Genomic DNA, 18,967 nt, shown 5'->3' on the forward strand with positions numbered 1-18,967 from the left:
TCTTCTCAGACCATAAGGCACTAAAGGTGGAACTCAACTCTAACAAAAATGCTCGACCCACCCAAAGGCATTGAAACTAAACAATCTTCTGTTGAATAACAGATGGGTGAAGGAAGAAATAAAACAGGAAATCATTAACTTCCTTGAGCATAACAACAATGAAGACACAAGCTACCAAAACCTGTGGGATACTGCAAAAGCAGTTTTGAGAGGATTCATCGCTTTAGATGCCTACATTCGAAAAACAGAAAGAGAGCACATCAACAATCTCACAAGAGATCTTATGGAATTGGAAAAAGAAGAACAATCTAAGCCTAAACACAGTAAAAGAAAATAAATCTCCAAAATCAAATCAGAGATCAATGAAATTGAAAACAAAAGAATCATTCAGAAAATTAATGAAACAAGGAGTTGGTTTTTGAAAAAATAAATAAAATAGATAAACCATTGGCCACACTAACGAGGAACACAAAAGTAAAATCTCTAGTAACCTCAATCAGAAATGATAAAGGGGAAATAACAACTGATCCCACAGAGATACAAGAGATCATCTCTGAATACTACCAGAAACCCTATGCCCAGAAATTTGACAATGTGAAAGAAATGGATCAATATTTGGAATCACACCCTCTCCCTAGACTCAGCCAGGAAGAAATAGAGCTCCTGAACAGACCAATTTCAAGCACCGAGATCAAAGAAACAATAAAAAATCTTCGAACCAAAAAATGCCCTGGTCCAGATGGCTTCACACCAGAATTGTATCAAACCTTCAAGGAAGAGCTTATTCCTCTACTGCAGAAATTATTCCAAAAAATTGAGGAAGAAGGAATCTTCCCCAACACATTCTATGAAGCAAACATCACCCTGATACCGAAACCAGGAAAAGACCCAAACAAAAAGGAGAATTTCAGACCAATCTCACTCATAAATATAGATGCAAAAATTCTCAACAAAATCCTAGCCAATAGATTACAGCTTATCATCAAAAAAGTCATTCATCATGATCAAATAGGCTTCATCCCAGGGATGCAAGGCTGGTTTAACTTACGCAAGTCTATAAACATTATCCACCATATTAACAGATGCAAAGATAAAGATCACATGATCCTCTCAATAGATGCAGAAAAAGCATTTGATAAAATCCAGCATCCTTTTCGAATTAGAACACTGAAGAGTATAGGCATAGGTGGCACATTTCTGAAACTGATTGAAGCTATCTATGACAAACCCACAGCCAATATTTTACTGAATGGAGTAAAACTGAAAGCTTTTCCTCTTAGAACTGGAACCAGACAAGGTTGTCCTCTGTCACCTGTACTATTCAACGTAGTGCTGGAAGTTCTAGCCAATACAATTAGGCAAGACAAGGAAATCAAGGGAATCCAAATGGGATCAGAGGAGGTCAAACTCTCCCTCTTTGCTGACGACATGATCTTATACTTAGAGAACCCCAAAGACTCAACCACAAGACTCCTAGAAGTCATCAAAAAATACAGTAATGTTTCAGGATATAAAATCAATGTCCACAACTCAGTAACCTTTGTGTACACCAGTAAGAGTCAAGAGGAGAATCTAATTAAGGACACAACTTCCTTCTCCATAGTCTCAAAGCAAAAGAAATACCTAGGAATATACCTAACGAAAGAGGTGAAGGACCTCTATAAAGAAAAATATGAAATCCTCAGAAAGGAAATAGCAGAGGATATTAACATATGGAAGTACATACCATGCTCATGGATGGGAAGAATCAACATCGTTAAAATGTCTATACTTCCCAAAGTAATCTACCTATTCAATGCCATTTCTATCAAAATACCTACATCGTACTTTCAAGATTTGGAAAAAATGATTCTGCGTTTTGTATGGAACCCGAAAAAACCCCGTATAGTTAAGGCAGTTCTCTGTGACAAAAATAAAGCTGGGGGCATCAGCATACCAGATTTTAGTCTGTACTATGAAGCCATAGTGCTCAAGACAGCATGGTACTGGCACAAAAACAGAGACATAGACACTTGGAATCGAATTGAAAACCAAGAAATGAAACTAACATTTTACAACCACCTAATCTTTGATAAACCAAACAAGAACATACCTTGGGGGAAAGACTCCCTATTCAATAAATGTTGTTGGGAGAACTGGATGTCTACATGTAAAAGACTGAAACTGGACCCACACCTTTCCCCACTCACAAAAATTGATTCAAGATGGATAAAGGACTTAAACTTAAGGTATGAAACAATAAAAATCCTCCAAGAAAGCATAGGAAAAACATTGGAAGATATTGGCCTGGGCAAAGACTTCATGAAGACTGCCATGGCAATTGCAACAACAACAAAAATAAACAAATGGGACTTCATTAAACTGAAAAGCTTCTGTACAGCTAAGGAGACAATAACCAAAGCAAAGAGACAACCTACACAATGGGAAAGGATATTTGCAGATTTTCAATCAGACAAAAGCTTCATAACTCAAATTAATCCACAAGAAAAAAGCCAACAATCCCTCATATCAATGGGCAAGAGACATGAATAGAACTTTCTCTAAAGACGACAGATAAATGGCTAACAAACACATGAAAAAATGTTCATCATCTCTATATATTAGAGAAATGCAAATCAAAACAACCCTGAGATTTTATCTAACCCCAGTGAGAATGGCACACATCACAAAATCTCAAAACTGCAGATACTGGCGTGGATGCGGAGAGAAGGGAACACTTTTACACTGCTGGTGGGACTGCAAACTGGTACAACCTTTCTGGAAGGAAGTATGGAGAAACCTCAAAGCACTCAAGCTAGACCTCCCAATCGATCCTGCAATCCCATTACTGGGCATCTACCCAGAAGGAAAGAAATCCTTTTATCATAAGGACACTTGTACTAGACTTTTTATTGCAGCTCAATGTACAATCGCCAAAATGTGGAAACAGCCTAAATGCCCACCAACCCAGGAATGGATTAAGAAGCTATGGTATATGTATACCATGGAATACTATTCAGCCATTAAAAAAGATGGAGACTTTACATCCTTCGTATTAACCTGGATGGGCGTGGAAGACATTATTCTTAGTAAAGCATCACAAGAATGGAGAAGCATGAATCCTATGTACTCAATTTTGATATGAGGGCAATTAATGACAATTATGGTTATGGGGGGTGAAACAGAAAGAGGGAAGAAGGGAGTTGGGTGGGGCCTTGGTGTGTGTCACACTTTATGGGGGCAAGACATGATTGCAAGAGGGACTTTACCTAACAATTGTAATAAGTGTAACCTGGCTTATTGTACCCTCAATGAATCCCCAGCAATAAAAAAGGGGAAAAAAAGACTATTACATCATGGGTTATCAATCACCTAATGGGCCTATTGCCTGTATCTTGTCCTAAAAAGGAAAAAGAATTGAAATAAAACCTGTCCTAACATTCCTTTGTAATCTTCCAGTGATTGATGCAGTTGCAGACTTCTTCTTCCTACTTTCAACTTGCAGGAAATGTGAAGGAATTCTCAGGAATAAATATGCAGGTGCCCACTCAAGTGTTTGGGGGACCCTGTCCTACAACAGGTGGATTCAAATAGCACCAAAAAACAATATGCAACCAAAGAAGTCCTGGGACTGACTGAAGGAACAAAGGCAAAGTTGGGATATCTGAAGGGTTGAAGTCATCACTTTACATTAAAATTTCAGTGTCTCCCATTCATTCTGTTTCTACAGCCTTCTCCAACCACAGATGAAGCAAGTAAATGAAAATATTCAGAGGGCATAGTATACATCACAGTTCCTCACTCAGGGGCTCATGCTATACCCAAGGGATCACTTGGGCAGATTCATAGGGGTGTAATGAAGCAGTATATGGCTGATAGAATGACAATGAAGCTTAAATGAAAGTATATCTTGACTTTACATCAGAAACCATGAACTGCTACCAGGATTGGAAAGTGGATATCACATGAGGGCTGAAGAAGTCTTGCAAAGGTTTGCAAGAATTTCAATGTTTTCATCACTCCAAAATATAAGGCATGACTGTCGAATGGCTTCCAATCACCCAAGTGAAACAGAAAGTTGAGACAAGTCCAGCACTTAACATAAATTTTTCTTCATTCAGGAAGAGCTACAGAGAAAAAACGTACTGTAGAAGATTCCCAGGAATCAAGTGATGCCTCAGCAAACAGAAGGAAATTGGACTCTGGGATATTTATTCCTCTGGTTTTCTACTCGTTTAATCTTCATGGGTTCCCTGGTGTGTTTTATTTCTGTGAATTTCTTTTCTTTTTTTTTTTTGTAGAGACAGAGTCTCACTTTATGGCCTTCGGTAGAGTGCTGTGGCCTCACACAGCTCACAGCAACCTCCAACTCCTGGGCTTCAGCGATTCTTTTGCCTCAGGTTCCTGAGTAGCTGGGACTACAGGCTCCCGCCACAACGCCCGGCTATTTTTTGGTTGCAGTTAGGGCGGGGCGGGGTTTGAACCTGTTACCCTCGGTATATGGGGCAGGCTCCTTACCGAATGAGCCACAGGTGCCTCTCTATTTCTGTGAATTTCTTTGCCAGGGATTATTTTAAAAACACAGGATGAACAAACTGATTTCTCACATAGACATATATTTCTTCTTCCTTCTCCTTCTTTTTTTCTTCACTATTATTTATATATTCACCAAAAACATGCCCTTGTGTACACTTTAGTTCAAGTGTTTTCTTTCTTTCTTCCTTCCTTCTTTCCTTCCTTCCTTCCTTTCTTCCTCCCTTCCTTCTTTCCTTCCTTCCTTTCAGAGTCTCACTTTGTCACCCTTGGTAGAGTGCTATAACATCATAGCTCACAGCAACTTCAAACTCTTAGGCTCAAGTGATTATCTTCTCTCATACTCCCAAGTAGCTGGGACTACAGGCACCTGCAACAATGCCTGGCTATTTTTAGAGATAGGGTTTCACTCTGGCTCAGGCCTGTCTCAAACTCCTGAGCTCAGGCAATGGACCCTCTTTGGCCTCCCAGAGTGCTGGGATTACAGGCACTACCCACCATGGTCAGTGTTGTTCATGTTTTCTTATTACCTGCCTTTTCTTATTACAAGTTTTCTTATTGCATGTAGAATCATAGATACAAGTGTGGATTAAACTGTCCCACAGAAGTCACGCAAGGCAAGTCTATAATGGGTTAAAAATGGCTTTTGCTAAGACAGAGGCAAAAGGAGAGCTGGGCTCCCCCGAGGCATACACAGAGCCTGTATGTTCACAGGTAAAAATCTGGAACAGTTTCTCTGATGTCATGCTCCCCTTAAGCTCAGGTGATCAGGGACTAACAATCTCTCTCCTGAAGATATGGGCCAGAGGTTGACAGGTGTTAAAAACGTATTGTCTTTGGAGCCTAAAGGTCTCTGCCCTGTGGAGAAACAAAGTCATTACTCCATTATGAGGCAAACTAAGTGTGTGCTTGGGGGATTTTATTTCCCTTATACCCCAGGAGTTCTTTGTGATTTTTATTTAGATACCTTGCTCAAGAGTTGATGCAAGTCTGAGAGAATGAAAAAGCAGAAAAGATTGTGCTGATTTGTAGACTTGGTATCTCCTCACAAGTTAATTTTAGATAGAAAGAGTTAGAGATCATAGATTAAGTGTGTATGTGACTGCCAGTGTATATAAGGTGGTCAAGAATAAAGATGCTTTGCTACATGCCATCTCATGCGGTATAGTCTGTTTCTTGTTTCCAGATTAATAGTTGCAGGAGCGAGCTTGCACCCGCAGCTGCTGTTTTCTTGCATCTCTGGTCACGCAACATATAAGAATGTGCAAATTTTAAGTCTTTTTTTTTTTTTTTGCAGTTTTTGGCCAGGGCTGGGTTTGAACCTGTCACCTCTGGCATATGGGGCCGGCGCCTTACTCCTTTGAGCCACAGGTGCCACACGTAAATTTTAATTATTGATAGACAGTCCAAAATTGTTCTTCAATAGTTTATTAGCCATTTATAGTGTGTACAAGCATGTACAAACTGATCATATAAAGAGACAAAATTAGGCAGCATTCAATTTTTCAATCTGATCATCTCATAAAATGCATCTGTCTTTTTTTTTTTTTTTTTTTTGAGACAGAGCCTCACTTTGTTGCCCTCGGTAGAGTACCATGACATCACAACTCACAGAAACCTGAAACTCTTGGGGTTAAGCGATTCTCTTGCCTCAGCCTCCCAAGTAGCTTAGACTACAGGCACCCACCACAATGCCCTGTTATTTTTTTGTTCCAGTAGTCATTATTGTTTATCTTGCCTGGGCCGGGTTCAAACCTGCTGACCTCAGTGCATGTGGCCGGCACTGTAGCCACTGTGCTATGGGCACCGAGGCAGAAAATGCATCTATCTTATGATTTATTTCATCTAAACACCATTGAAGTTGGATGCCTTTTTGTGTGGGAAATCACCATTCAATGTTTATTTACTTTGAAATGGTTTCGTAGGTCCAGCTATTTTTTTTTTAATTATTCTGTTTTTTTTTTTTTTTTTTTTTTTTGATACAGAGCCTCAAGCTGTTGCCCTGGGTAGAGTGCTGTGGCATCACAGCTCAGAGCAACCTCCAACTCCTGTTCTCAGGTGATTCTCCTGCCTCTGTCTCCCAAGTAGCTGGGACTACAGGCACCCTTCACAACGCCCGGCTATTTTAGGTTGCAGCCATCATTGTTGTTTGGCGGGCCAGGGCTGGATTTGAACCCGCCAGCTCAGGTGTATGCGGCTGGCGCCTTAGCTGCTTGAGTCACAGGCGTCGAGCCTAATTATTCTGTTTTTACTATTCGTTGTCAGGTATTCCTAACATATTTCATTTGAATGTTGTCTTTCTCATGTCATACTACTATGCTGATGGTTTTCCACATATTAAAGAATAAATCTGGAATCGGCGCCTATATCTCAGCAGCTGGGGCACCCACCACATACCCTGGGGCTGGTGGGTTTGAACCCAGCCAGGGCCTGCCAAATAACAATGACAACTACAACAAAAAATAGCTGCGCCTTATGGCAGGCGCCTGTAGTCCCAGCTACTTGGGAGGCTGAGGCAAGAGAATCACTTAAGCCCAAGAGTTTGAGGTTGCTATGAGCTGTGATACCACACCACTCTACTGAGGGTGACATACTGACACTCTGTCTCAAAGATCTCAGAGATCTGGCCTGGCTCTGATCTCACAAATTAGCCAACCCTGTCACATGACTTGGTTGACTGATGAACTTATGTCCTAAGGAGGAAAAGAGGCAGGGAATAGTCTGGGTCTGATGAGTCTCTGTTTCCCCAGCTGTGGTGCCTGTGCAAATTGTGGGACTTTAAAGTAAACTAAATGGTACACCCAGACACCCCCTGATGAACCTACTTAGTAGTTTCTAAACTGAAATTTAACTCATCCTAATTTCACAGAAAAATTCTAAGTTATGTAATATAAAAAAACTGAGTTAATTTTGTAAAGGCCTTGAAATACACATTGTATAGCAAGTTATAGGAATTATTTGTAATTGTTTTAGTGACTGAATTTGCAGCAACTCTGTAAAGACCAACTATGGGTGTGGGAAGCAGTTTCCTATTTAATGAATGACATATTTATTTCCAAACCTTTGCTGTTTTCAAACAGTGCTTTCTTATGTCACTAGTACTTTTTAGTCTGAGGAACTATTACCATGAAAACTGTAATAGGGATTTGCTTATTTTCATTACAAAAAATATTTGAAAATTATTAGGTTATTTTATGTGATTGTCAACAAAATAGTACTACAGATAGCATATGGAACAGGAATTTTTTTTTATTTTATTTTTTGAGAGACAGAGTCTCACTTTGTCACCCTTGGTAGAGTGCCATATCATTACAGCTACGGAAAGAGAATCGCTTCCTCAAACTTCAAAATAATTGTTGCTTTTCACAAGATGATGCCAAAGGCAAAGAAGGAAGCTCCTTCCTCTTCCACCCCCCAAATCCAAAGCCAAAACAAAGGCATGGAAGGCCAAGAAGACAGTGCTAAAAGGTAACCACAGCCACACAAAAAAAGGATATTCAGAAATCACCAACATTTCGACGGCTGAAGGCTCTGTGGGTCCTCTGGAGGCAGTACACATCCCAGGAAGGGCTTCCCCAGGAGGAACAAGCTTACCACTCTACCATCATAAAGTTCTCCCTGACTATGGAGTCTACCATGAAGAAGAGAGAAGAAGACAACACACTTGTGTTCATTTGGATGACAAATCAACAAGCACTAGATCAACAGACTGTGAAGAAGCTCTATGACATTGATGTGGCCAAGGTCAACACCTGGATCAGGCCTGATGGAGAGAAGAAGGCATATGTTTCACTGGCTGCTGATTATGATGCTTGGATGTTGCCCATCAAATTGGGATCATCTACACCAATCCACCTGTTTAATTTTAAATACAGGGTGGACATAAATTTTGTGTGAAATATAAATAGTAAAGTGTTTTATTGTTTTATTTATTTTTTGAGACAAGAGTCTCACCGTGTCACCCTCAGTAGAGTGCCATGGTGACAGCAACCTTAGACTCTTGGGCTTAAGAGATTCTCTTGCCTCAGCCTCACAAGTGGCTGGGACTACAGGCACCTGCCACAATACCTGGCTATTTTTTTGTTTCAGTTGTCATTGTTGTTTAGCTGGCCAGGGATGGGTTCGAACTCACGAGCCTGAATGTATGTGGCTGGCACCCTACCCACTGAGATTTGGGCACTGCCAGTAAAGTGTTTTAATTTAAATTGAAATAGTGAAGATTTGGCCTGTTGCACAGTGGTTACAGCGCTAGCCACATAGACCAAGTGTGGCAGGTTTGAACCTAGCCCAGACCAGCTAAACAACTGCAACAAAAAAATAGCTGGGCCTTGTGGCAGGCGCCTGTAGTCCCAGCTACTTGGGAGGCTGAGGCCAGACAATCACTTAAGCCCAAGAGTTGGATTTTGCTGTGATCTGTGACGCCATGGCACTCTACTAAGGGCAACATAGTGAGACTCTGTCTTCAAAAAAAAAAAGAAAGAAAGAAAGAGTGAAGTTTCAAGTTTAAATAGTAAATTGTACATGAACTTTATGTCCACATTGTATATATATTTTTACCATAAAAATATGTATATAATTGCTAATATGTTGTTTCCATGAGTGAAAAACATGTATTTACTTTGTGTGTATATTATAGCACATATATATGTAAATATAATTGAAATTGACAAAAGGATATAATTTATATTCATGGCTAAATACAAACATCCCTTAGGCACAGCTGTATCCCAGAGAAGGCACAAAGCCCTGTGTAAAAAGAGCTACAGAGTTTGTTAGGAAAAGTTCATGTTGTAGCTGATCCCTTCTCCCAGGAAGTATACCACATACCCCTACATTGTGCGTATTATTTGGGAGCTTAAATATCACCTCCTGCATGAAGCCTCCTGCAATGCCAACTCCCTCACTGAAGACTAGAGGGAATTTCACCCTTCTTGGAACTGCCATAGCCAGCCTTTGCTTTAACTGCCTATGTTTTTCATCTGTTTATAAGATTATGAAATTCTTTTTGTGCATGTTTTTACCCAGACATCATGATGTATCCCTAAGGTGTTGGTCATGATTGCTGCATGAAGGAAAACAGGTGTGACAGGGATTGAAGTACATGCTTGGGGGAGATGGGCTAACCTTAAGTGCAGGGTAGCCCTTCCACAAAGGCTCAGTTATACACAACAGAAAGGTTATACACAACAGTTGTGGAGAGTTAAGGTAATTACATATGTGGGCTGCTTGCCTAAGTATTGCCACTCGCTCTTTCCTCACATGTTCTTTCCCCACAGCCCCCATGAAGAAGTACCAAGCATCAATGTTTAACACATGCTTACTAACGAGGGACTGATCTTATCTCATTCCGGAACATTGAGTTACTTTGGGGACTGCCCCTAAGTCACAAAACGTCTCTAGGCTTGCCAGGAGACTGTCCTGTTCTCAGTGTTTCCTTTTAATGTGATAAGAATCAGTCACTGTGCTTGTAAGCATGTGTGTTGAAAACGCCTTCAAAGGAGAGTCTGACTCCTATTTTAATAATAGGAGCTCAAGCCTAGCACTGACTGAACACTCAGTAAATACATTTTCATTTCTTTAATCAAAATTTGTTAAACCTTTACTGTGGCTTAGTACATACTCAGTGGTTAGGGTGTCAGCCACATGCACTGGGGCTGGTGGGTTCAAACCTGGCCTAGGCCTGCTAAAACAATGATAAAAACAACAACAACAGCAACAACAAAAAAATAGCCGGGCTTTGTGGCGGGCACCCATACTCCCTGCTACCTGGGAGGCTGAGATAAGGCAATCGCTTACCGGTGGTTCTCAACCTTCCTAACACCGCAACCCTTTAATACAGTTCCTCATATTGTAGTGACCCCAAACATAAAATTATTTTCCTTGCTCCTTCATAACTGTAATTTTACTACTGTTATGAATTGTAATGTAAATATTTGATACGCAGGATGTGTTTTCCTCTGGTCCAAAGGGGTCGCGACCCACAGCTTGAGAACCGCTGGAAGCCCAAGAGTTTGAGGTTGCTGAGAGCAGTGAGGCCACAGCATTCTTCTACCCAGGGTGACATAGTGAGACTCTGTCTCAAAACATAAATAAATAAATAAATAAAAACCGTTACTGTATGGCAAGCACAGAGGACTATCAAGATAAATAAAGTCATGGTACTTGCCCTTAATAAAAAAAAAAAAAAAAAGTTCTGTTGTGAAGAAACTGTTAGCATTCTGGTCTCTTTCAGGGTCCTGTCAGTAGGCATTCCTGTCACTCAAGGTGAGAGGTGGGGCCTGAGGCCCTATCCAATCAGGGATGCTCCAATATGAACTGTCCATTCAGATGCACAGCCTGAAAGAAGAAGGCGGCTCCGGGAATGGAGCAACGTTTCTCTCTAGAGCTGGGCGCTGAGCTGGGGGCTCCTCTTCAGCTGTTCCGTTTCCTGGAGATTCCAAGTGTCTCTGTAGCAGCCTCTTGCACCCTGTGACCTGCAGATACTGGGAGATCTGTAGGGAGGACAACGGGACATCCTCGAAGCTTGGAAAATAGTGAGTATAGGAGACTGGGCGTCCTGAGAGGGGGAGGGGCGTGGTTGGAGCCAGAAGTGGCTGTGGCGGACCAGGCAGTTTCCCTTCAGTTTTAGAGTCTTCAGAGTGAAGTTTGCCACTGGCACCCCTTGGCTCTCGGACCCCTCTTGGCAAAAGGTGGAGTGGGGCAGGGAGTTTGGGCCCTGTTGCTTGAAGCCTTCCTGGACCTGTTACTTGGACCATGGCCCAGAGCTCTCTCTGAGCAGCTGTGTGGCTGCAGCGCTGCGTGTCCCTCCCACGTGGTGACAATGGAAGGGTCCTCAGGGAAGAATCCCAGCTGAGTGTATGGGGCTTGTTCATGGGGGAGCCCGTAGTCCGCGGGACCCCCAATCCCTCCATTTTGTTCAAAATAAATTTAGGGCAGGGCTCCCTGGCTCACTCTGTTGCCGAACCAGAAGAGGCTCCGTTGCCTGCTTTTGTAGTTAAACAGGGACAGGGAGTTGTTTCCTTAAAAGGCTTTATTATCAGAAAGGCTAGTAATTCCGGAGGACAGCGAGAGTAATTTTGTAAATGTTGTTTTGTCTGTGTAACAAGTTTAATAATTTATATAATTTCAAAAGTATACTAAAAAATGTTCTATACTTAATGTGATTAACAACATGTAGGCAAATTAAATGCACATAACAATTAAAAATCTAACCAAAAATCATCATCAATGAAACATCATTAAACATGCTATTAACTTGTTCTAAAATGCCTCATTACTTCCTCATTTTTTTTTCAAGATTATTACCTTTATTCCCTATTTCTGGTTTGGCCTGTTTGACTGACTTACTCTTCCTATGTTTTAAAGTGCATTCTCAGTTCATAAATAGCTAAGGAAGGTCGTGGGGGTGTCTGTGTCTACCACATTCTCTACTTTTATTTATTTTATTTTCATATCTGTGAAATTGATTTAAATGGAAAAAATCATTATGGTTAAATTGACTTGCAGGCTGTGCTGGTTAATTTTGTTTCTTGAAATTTGTAAAACATATGAATGGTATACATTGTATTTATAACATTAAAAAGCTTATAGTATAATACAAGAATAACTATGAAGATCGTACTTAGGTAATCGTTGGGTAATTATAACAATACTTTAGATAGAAAGTGTTGGATATTCTGAAAAATCTTGTTGGTTGTATTATTTGTACTATGTTACTTATACATTTAAACTTGTTTTTAATGAGTTGGGAACTGTTCAATAAATTGAAGCAGTATATGGACTTTAAAGTTTTTACATCTATGTTTTTTAAAAAAAATTATTTATTTATTTATTTGGAGACAGAGTGTCACTTTGTTGCCATTAGTAAAGTGCCACAGCAACCTCAAACTCTTGGGCTCAAGGGATTCTCTTGACTCAGCCTCCCAAATAGCTGGGACTACAGGTGCCTGCCACTTTTAGAGAGACTATTGCAGGACTAGAAGCTTAGTCTTGGCTAGTTTTAGAGATGAGGTCTCACTCTGTCTCAGGCTGGTCTGCAACCTGTGCACTCAGTCTGTCCAACTGCCTTGACCTCCCAGAGTGCTAAGATTACAGGCATGAGCCACTGCACCCAGCCTATGATTGTGTTTTAATACTCTATAATGGCACGTTGATTTTTTAGTACAGCTACTCCTACTTGTTTCCTTTCAACACTCAGAGAGTTTATGGCTGGAGAAGTTGTATTAAGGGCCTTGACGGTGGCACAGGCCAATGGAGTAATTTTCAGATTTAGTCCAGTTGCTATTGTTTGTATGACAAAAATGGCTAAAGTCGTGTATTTAGCAGGGCTAAAAGGTGTAGGTGGCTATTATAGTTTTCAGGGAGGTTAATATCTTAAGTTATTTTAGACCAAGTGGACTTAAAATTATGTAACCAGTGTAGAAAAGGGGTTAATTTTAGCAAACAGGGTTTGCCTGTATTGTCACAGGGATATAAGAAAAAGCCTGGGTGCCATAATATAAAAACTGTCTTCAGGGTAGCTTGGTGTGTCTATTGGCATAAGAACAAAGATGGTTAAGTTACAGTTAAGTAAGGAATTATTCAGGTTAGTGTATCAGAATGGGCACCTTTTAAACGTAATATGTTTATGACTAGTAGTTTCAGTTTTCAGTTGTATAGGAACTATATATTTTTTCGTGACAGTAGTGGTTGTTTTTTAAATATAAATATCTCAGTATATCATAATGTTGTGGATATATGGCAAAAGTGTGACAATTCTGTTAAGTTCTGGCTGGTTCACACCTCCATTTGGCATGAAGTAAATACCTGTTCTATATAAGTACTTCTAGTAAGATAGAAATGAGACATATTTATGACATTTTGGGTTGAAGAAATCTATATGTTTTAATGTCAGCTAAATGGGACAAGGTTCTGGGATGAGCACACAACCCTGTATAGTCTCAAGAGGATGATGACTAGGAATTGTATCTCTTCAATCTTTTTTTTTTTTTTTGCAGTTTTTGGCTGGGGCCGTGTTTGAACCCGCCACCTCTTGTATGTGGGGCCTGCGCCCTACTCCTTTGAGCCGCAGGCGTCGCTCTATCTCTTCAACCTTAATGTGGTGTTTCCTCCAGTCTACTTTTTGTAGGCCTCAGCTGCTTGTGCAGTGAGATATAGCTTGAGTGGAGTGTGGTGGGATGAGGCTTCTAGTCCTGCAAGTTTCATTGCTGTGGTGTGATCAACAGAACATCTTTTGGACTAGTCTTTTTTTTTTTTTTTTTTTTGTAGAGACAGAGTTTCACTTTATTGCCCTCGGTAGAGTGCCGTGGCGTCACACAGCTCACAGCAACCTCCAACTCCTGGGCTTAGGCGATTCTCCTGCCTCAGCCTCCCGAGTAGCTGGGACTACAGGCGCCTGCCACAACGCCCGGCTATTTTTTGGTTGCAGTTTGGCCGGCGCTGGGTTTGAACCCGCCACCCTGGGTATATGGGGCCGGCGCCCTGCTCACTGAGCCACAGGCGCCGCCCGGACTAGTCTTTTTTTTTTTTTAAGTTATTTTTCTCTGGCCCGTCTTTCCAGTTTTCGAGGTGGTCTTGGTTACCAGGATAAAAGGGATGTACATTTTCTGTAGGGGTTGACTGGGGTCAGGGAAGAGAAAACTTGTGAATAAGGGATAACACTCCTGCATTTTTTGTACATAGTTTTGTATTTTAAGATTAAATTCTGCTGGCTTGCTGCCTATAGCTCAGCAGCTAGGGCGCTGGGCACATAACCGGGACTGGTGGGTTCGAACCTGTCCCAGGCCTGCCAAACAACCATGACAACCACCACAACAACAAAAAATAGCCAGGCATTGTGGTGGGTGCCTGTAGTCCAAGCTAGTTGGGAGGCTGAGGCAAGAGAATCACTTAACGCCAAGAGTTGGAGGTTGCTGTGAGCTGTGATGCCAGGCACTCTACCCAGGGCAACAGCTTGAGATTCTGTCTCAAAAAAAGAAAAAAAAAAGATTAAATTCTGCTTGCCCTGACATTTGCATTGAGACTGCCTGAAAGGGTTTCTTTTCTTTTCTTTTTTTTTGAGACAGAGTCTCACTATGTCATTCTCCGTAGGGTGCCAGGGTGTCACAGTTCACAGCAACCTCCAACCCTTGGGCTTAGGAGATTCTCCCGCTTCAGCCTCCCAAGTAGCAGGGATTGCAGGCACCTGCCACAGCCCAGCTATTTTTTTGTTGCAGTTTTCATCGCTGTTTACCTGGTTCAAACCCGCCTGCCTCTGCGTATGTGGCTGGAGCCCTAGCCACCGAGCTATGGGCACAGACCCCATCAACTAGTTTTCAAATGGCATTATCTTCTGGTATGGTGGGAGTGGTTTTTTTAGATCTGTTGTCTGTTTAGGGGTTGTTTCTTGTACAAAGGAAATACTAAGTATTTATTTTTTGATTATCTGGGTGAATTGCCTGTTTCCAGCTTATGGCGGAGGGAACTCGGGTGAGACTTTTTTGCAGAAATGTGTCATGTCATGAAGTCGTTTAATGACCTGCCATGTTAGACTTCTGGGTAGCATGATCTGTCCGTGGATGTTGATGAATTAACTATTCTTTTATTATGGAATTTTTCTGTTTTCTTTTTTATTTATTTTCTTATAAGTGGGATTGAAATCAGATAGGTGTAGAGGTGGCATTAAGGGGTTGTTACTGTCAGTCCTGCAGCTTGCTTTGCTGCAGTGTCATCCTCTGGGTTTCTGTTGGCACAGGATTGTCCTTTCTGGTATTCAGAGCAGTGCATGACTGCCACCTTGCGAGAAAGCAAGACAGTTTCTAATAATTGCATAACTTCCGAACTGTTTTTGTTATTTATTTATTTATTTATTTATTTTGAGACAGAGTCTCACAATGTTGCCCTCAGTAGAGTGCCATGGCATCACAGCTCACAGCAATCTCTAAGTCTTGGGCTTAAGTGATTCTCTTGCCTCAGCCTCACAAGGAGCAGGGACTGCAGATGTCCGCCACAACACCAGACTATTCTGAACTGTTTTTATTTTTATTTACCTGTTTATTTTTTGAGACAGAGTCTCACTTTGTTGCCCTTGGTAGAATGCTGTGGTGTCACAGCTGACAGCAACCTCCAGCTCTTGGGCTTAGGCGATTCTCTTGCCTCAGCCTCCCGAGTAGCTGGGACTACAGGGGCCTGCCACAATGACTGACTACTTTTTGTTGCAATTGTCACTGCTTTTTTTTTTTTGTTCTTTTGCCTAGCCAGGGCCAGGGTGGACACTGCCACCATCGGTATATGGGGCCGGCACCCTACCCACTGAGCCACTGCGCCACCTCTAAACTGTTTTTAATATATGTAGTTTTTCTGGTGCTAGTCATCTCCTTTTTTTATACGGCATTTTGAGTCTGAGGAATTAGACAAGAAAATTTGGCCGTGTGCGGTGGCTCATGCCTGTAATCTTAGCATTCTGGAAGGCTGAGGTGCGTGGGTTGCTTGAGCTCACATGTTTGAGACCAGCCTGAGCAACAGTGAGACCCCTTCTCTACTAAAAATAGGAAAACTGAGGCAAGAGGATCATTTGAGCCCAAGAGTTGGAGGTTGGTGAGAGATATGATGCCACGGCACTCTACCCAGGGTGACAGCTTGAGACTCTATCTCAAAAAAAAAAAGAAAGAAAATTTGGGGTCCATATAAATGTTTAGTGCTTTTCTTTTTGACAGTTTTAATGTCCTGGTTAGAGCAATTAGTTCAACTTTTGGGCCCAAGTCCCTGGTAGAAGGGCTTTTGTTTCTGCAGGCCTTTCTGCAGTCACTACTGTATAACTTGCCCTTTGTATACGTTTTTCAATATAACTGCTTCTGTCTATATAAATAGTTCAGTCTACCTCTTCAGAAGCATTATCTGATGTGTCTCCTTGGCTAGAAAAGACTTGTTAAGGGAGGCGCCTGTGGCTCAATGATTAGAGCACCAGCCCCAAATACCAAGGGTGGCAGGTTCGAACCTGGCCCCGGCCAAACTGCAACAAAAAATAGCTGGGCATTGTGGTGGGCGCCTGTAGTCCCAGCTATTCAGGAGGCTGAGGCAAGACAATCACCTAAGCCCAAGAGCTGGAGGTTGCTGTCAGCCGTGACACCACAGTACTCTACTGAGGGTGACAAAATAAGACCGTGTCTCTTAAAAAAAAAAGAAAAGAAAAGACTTGTTTAGTTAAGTCTAGACACTAATGTTCTTTTGGTTCATGAGTAAGGTTAGAAGTAGAGTGGCTGGGTTCAGTCAGCTATTACTTCTAACCATATTTCAGGTTTAGTAATTAATATAGATTGATATCTTTTCATCCTACCTGCAGTTAACTGTAAGTTGCTTTTTGGCAGAAGTAGGAAGAAGACTTGATGAGGGACATGAACCATAGTCAGTTGTCCCAAGGTGAATTTTTCAGTTTCTTTTGAAAGATCACCAGTCACAGCCAGGATTTGAAGACAGCCAGGCCATCCAGTAGCTGTAAGTGGAATTGTTTAGACATATATGCGACTGGTCTGGGAATAGTGCCAATTTTTTTGTATCAGTACACAAAGGCCAAACCCCAGTTCCCCATCTTTCATGCACATATAGAAAGAAGGGTTTTGTTAACTTAGGCCAAGGGCAGAGGTCCTAGAGAGACTTTAACTTTCTCCAGGGCTTTGTCTCTCTCTCTCTCTCTCATACACACACACACACACACACACACACACACACGCACTGTCTTTTCAAGGCCTGATACAAGTGTTTAAGAATTAAGCCATAGGGCTTGCCGCTCATGGCACAGTGGTTATGGTGCTAGCCACATACACTGAGGCTGGCAGGTTCAAACCCAGCCTGGGCCAGCTAAACAACAATGACAGCTGCAACAAAAATTTAAAAAAAGCCAGGCGTTTTGGCAGGTGCCTGTCGTCCCAGCTACTTGGGAGGCTGAGGCAAGAGAATCACTTAAGCCCAAGAGTTTCAGGTTGCTGTGACCTATGATGCCACAGCACTCTACCAAGGGTGACATAGTGAGACTCTGTCTCAAAAAAAAAAAAAACAAAAATAAAAAAATAAACTTAGGTACTATTAAAATGTTAAAGAGTTTAATTTATTGGAAATAATTATAAAAATTAATAATTATAAAAACAAATTTTAGATTAGGCATGCTGAATACTTTTGAAAATGGAAAGCTTTTTGGAAATAATAGTCCAGAAGAAACTGCAATTAACCAGAAATCTTTTTACAGCTCTCAGGAGATGGTGATGAAAATCGTGATTTCTTTTCTAGTAGTGGGACTTCATATATATTTTAAAATGTTGAAGAAACAAGCAATGATTATTGAAATTTCGAATGAAAATGACAAATAATGATGTACAAATCATTTACTTTTCTTCTCTTTCTAATGAAACCCATTGATTTATTTTGAAATCGCCCTTCCAAGCCCATTGATTTCGGTTATTAATGATGAACCAAAGCCTGAATATTAAGTACCTTATAACCTAGTCTTGCTCCCCTCATCACAAGAGTAGGGATGGACTCTCTAAAATGTCCTTATATAACAAACAAATAGCAATTCATCGATCTTCAGGCATGAGTTGTAGTTTGGAGGTCCCAGAGTAGGTGGGGTATGCGGTGATTGAAGGCAAGGCTCTCACAAGGTGCATAAGAAAGCAAACCAGGCATGGTGGGTCAGGCTTGTAATATTAGCACATTGGGAGGCTGAGGCTGATAGATCGCTTGAGCTCAGGAATTGGAGACCAGCCAGAACAGGAGGGAGATTGGTCTCTAAAAAAAAACAATAATAATAATGATAGTCTGGTATAGTCCCAGCTACTTGGGAGGCTGAGGAAAAAGGATCCTGTGAGACCAAGAGATTAAGGTTGCTGTGAGTTGTGACACCACGACACTCTACTTAGGGTGATAAAGTGACACTCTGTCTCAACAAAAACAAAAAAACAAAAGTGAAATCAAATCAAATTCTTGAACCGATTGATTGCAATTATGTATTGATCTTATTTGGACTATCCAAGGAAGCTTTCCTAGTTTTTTAATCAGAAGAGAATTGTCAATTTGTGTTAGATAAGCTTAAATTTTGTTTTCTGGTAAGGTGATGTTGATATGCAGAAAATTATTCATCAAAAAATTGTAGCTCAGGCATGCTGAGTACTTTTGAATATGGGAAACTTTTTGGAAATAAGCCTGAATATTAACTCCCTTATAACCTAGTCTTGCTTCCCTTACCACAAGAATAGTGATGGACTCTGCAAAATTTCTGTGTATAAGAAACAAACTTCTTCCCAAAGTAAAAACAGTTGCCTTCTATTGTTTTCCTTTTAATTCTTTATCTGCTGCAGAAAATCCAACCACTCTTGGAGAATGGCTTTTTGTTTTGTTTTGTTTTCTTTCTTTTTTTTTTTTTTTTTTTTTTTTTAGCAGAGTCTCACTTTGTCACCGTTGGTAGAGTGATGTGGCATCACAGCTC

The 18,967-nt window shown here is 41.0% G+C and overlaps 1 long non-coding RNA gene across 3 annotated transcripts in view; it reads left to right on the forward strand.

The window, feature by feature from the left end:
• Positions 1-10,874: 10,874 nt before the first annotated feature.
• The window catches only part of LOC128573007 (uncharacterized), a 104,017-nt gene continuing 95,924 nt past the window's right edge, over positions 10,875-18,967 (forward strand). For all 3 annotated transcript variants that reach the window (XR_008376293.1, XR_008376295.1, XR_008376294.1), the window contains exon 1: positions 10,875-11,045. This is a non-coding gene — a long non-coding RNA (uncharacterized LOC128573007). The remainder of the gene's footprint in view (positions 11,046-18,967) is intronic.

The sequence above is a fragment of the Nycticebus coucang genome, chromosome 20 (genome assembly GCF_027406575.1).
Source record: "Nycticebus coucang isolate mNycCou1 chromosome 20, mNycCou1.pri, whole genome shotgun sequence".
Lineage (NCBI taxonomy): Eukaryota > Metazoa > Chordata > Mammalia > Primates > Lorisidae > Nycticebus > Nycticebus coucang.